We start from the raw sequence: 3,086 nt of genomic DNA, 5'->3' as shown, positions 1-3,086 counted from the left end.
AAGGAGGCAGGAAAGGAATTTACTAAAAGTGAGGAGGCTTTTAGGTAGGAGAGAAGTGCCCAGCTCTCTCTAAGTTGTTGAGGTATTTTTCTTGTTTGTATTTCTTCTTTCGAGGAAGTAGAGGGATTCCCTTTTGGAGGAGAGATTTGCTCCATTTTGGGGAAGGGTTAGAGAGGCTGTCAAATGTTTGTAAGGAAGGGTTATTGTAGAAGAAATTGTGCATAATAAAAGCAAGGAATAGCAGAGCATTATCGATCTTTCTTCACTCTTCTTCTTGTCTCTGTTTTTCTTTTGCTCGTTTCTGTTTGTTTGCTCTTTTATTCGGCTTGCAGGAAGGAAGATCTTACACAAAACTGAAGTGATCAACAAGATGCTTGAGGAATTCAAAATGTTCTTTTTTTCAATTTCAAGGCATATACAAGAGAGAAAGGAAAAAGAAAAATTTACCAAATGAGGCCCATTTTTTCAAATCTTGAGGCTCTTAGAGTCCTTATTTTAAAAGAAACGAGTGCAGGGAAGCAAGTACAGCAATTGTCACAAGAACAAATTGCTATTTTCTTTGGTAGTCATCTTCGACCCTCATCTATGTTTCCAGTTCTCAATGAAAAAAAAAACTTGAACAAACCTTCATATAAACAAACAAGTCAAAAAACAAGTAGCTCAATGGAAAAAGAGAATCAGACCATGAAGACAAACTACTAGCTTTGAAATCCTACTGTTGTTTTTGCAACCAAATATAGCACACATGAAAACACATGACACGATTCTGCAACTCCCCTTAAATGAAATTCTATATTTTTAACTTTGATATCTATATATCCCATGCACACATCAAAGCTTATCCAAGTTAACATTTCAAGTGTAGAATATTATTTGAGACCGTGCTTACTATTATTCCATCTTATCAATATTTTCCAATACCATAATTGTAAAGTATTGCAGGTTCGAAAATTATAAAATACTACACCATGCCATTGAGAGATCATATTTGTGGGTAAATGAAAAGAGTTGGGCAAAATCAAACTCTATCACCATTAATTATGATATAAGAAAGTATTATTACCTATATGTTTTAAATAAAGAAAATGGTTGCAAATGTTAGAATCAATGCTAAAAAAAAAACAATATACTACAACACATAACACCAACCAATACTTGCTCAAACTCAGCCCTAAATTGGACTACTTTCTTCTCTTTGTTCTCAAACATGTTCTCTTCTATGTATTTTTTTAACATACACAATAATTCTCTAAAAAAAAAGTTTTTGAAGTTAAATTAGAGGGATTCTTGCAGTTGGTTGTATAAAAAAAATTATTTCTCATCCAATTTACTGATAGAAGTCATAGTTTATTGTTTTACAACCTAAACTTATTTGACAAGATCATATTCATCTCCAACCTTAATTTTTTGGTAGCGTTGGACTTATTTCCTTACTTTTGTCCTTAATACGGGTGTTAAAATTTGACATGTGTCGATTGAACAATAGAGATAACTTATTCTATTCAAGTTTTATTCGATCCTTCTACCCAAATTACAATGTAAACTCAACAACCATTTAATACAGAAGTCTTGATGCATATGAGAAACATAATATAAACAGATTCTTCAAGTCAAAACAACAATAATATGAAGAGACAAATTATCAAACTCCTAAACAACTACCATTGTGACCCTCATCTTTTCTAACGAAAGGATTAGAACATTTAGAAGGTTGAAAATGTGATAGATTTTGATTTAATGTGATGTTTGTAAGATTTTAGGTTATGAATTTTTAGGGTCATGCACTCGTTGAAAATTAATATAAAAAGAAACCCAAAAGCAATTAACTCAAAAAAAAAAAAAAAACATTAAATTTTACTTGGAAAATTAGTTCATGTGGTGAAGCTTTAAAAGTATCCATCATATTCAACCTTGGTTGCTTCAACTTGACGTCAGATAAAGAAAAAGAGCTTCTTGAAGACAAAACTGACTAGATGGCTCCTACAAACACCACTATAGTGAGATCAAAATCTTCTGTTAGATTGCTCCCCCAAATTGTGATACAAAATTTTGAGAAACAAATAAAATATCTATAAACAAAAACATTCCTAATTATTGCTATGAACTAACCTTTCGTTTTCCATTTCTTTCTTAATTTGTGGATGGAAGAACCGACATTGAGATTTCAAATGAAGAGGTGGGTTTCAAGCGACGGACCAATCGAGTTGAAGCTTTGACATTCTCATTGACGTTGAAGGTTAGGTTTTGAATAGATTTCAAGTGCTGAAAGTTGGGACTTAAGAGATATAAGGATAGAGATTTGACAGAGAAAATTTAGGGCTCTGTGTGTAGAGACAAGGAAAGAAAAGAAAAGAGATTTAGGGCTTCGCGTGTGAAGACGAGAAAGGAAAGATAACGAATAGAGAAATGAAATGTTTTGGGTGCTCTCAAAATTTCATTTTTAATACGTTTCTGCCTTTTTTATTGTAAGATTTCGTAGCCAATTTTTTAAAAGTTATATTCAAAATTCATAATAAGTCATATTTGTTGTTTTGTAGTGTAGGTAAGTTGGGCAATAGTGATCCTCATGTTCTAACTTGAAGATAGGTATCAAAATGTTGTAATATGTTGTGATATATTTGTGAAATATGGAAAGATATTTCCATATGAGGTGATATTGAGAGATCTTATTTAGGAAAATAGATTTTAGTCTTACTTGCCATATGTATTATGAAATATATTCTTGTATAGAGGAAGAAATGAGAGAATGAAGAAATAATTCTCAACTTTTACACATAGCGATGCCAAGAACAAAGAAGACTATTTTAAAGAGGCAATGTCAATGTCAAGTAACAATTTGGTGAGAATTTGAGTTTTGCTTAAAACAATAGGATCTATTTTTTATATTATATTTGTTTCATATTCTTCTTTTGGATTTAACATTTCAGATAATGGTGATTAGTCTTTTAATTCACTAGTTTTAACGATATCAAGTTTTGCATCAATTTTAGTTTGATTAATATAAAAGCTAACTATTATGTTGAATGACTTTGTAAAAGCCAAAAGGATTTTAATAACTTTTTAAAGTTTAAAGTTTAAGATTTCAA

At 31.0% G+C, this 3,086-nt stretch overlaps 1 long non-coding RNA gene across 1 annotated transcript; it reads right to left on the bottom strand.

Moving 5' to 3' along the window:
• Positions 1 to 374: 374 nt before the first annotated feature.
• LOC120069130 (uncharacterized) lies at positions 375 to 2,439 on the bottom strand. Its single transcript, XR_005479453.2, has 2 exons — positions 2,110 to 2,439; positions 375 to 1,992 (listed from the first exon to the last, which is right to left on the bottom strand). It is a non-coding gene; the product is annotated as an uncharacterized LOC120069130 (long non-coding RNA).
• Positions 2,440 to 3,086: the final 647 nt, after the last annotated feature.

This window comes from Benincasa hispida, chromosome 1 (assembly GCF_027475165.1).
Source record: "Benincasa hispida cultivar pf3 chromosome 1, pf3_genome.v1.1, whole genome shotgun sequence".
NCBI lineage: Eukaryota > Viridiplantae > Streptophyta > Magnoliopsida > Cucurbitales > Cucurbitaceae > Benincasa > Benincasa hispida.
Note: the sequence above shows the minus strand (reverse complement) of the source record. Positions and strands in the feature narration are given on the sequence as shown.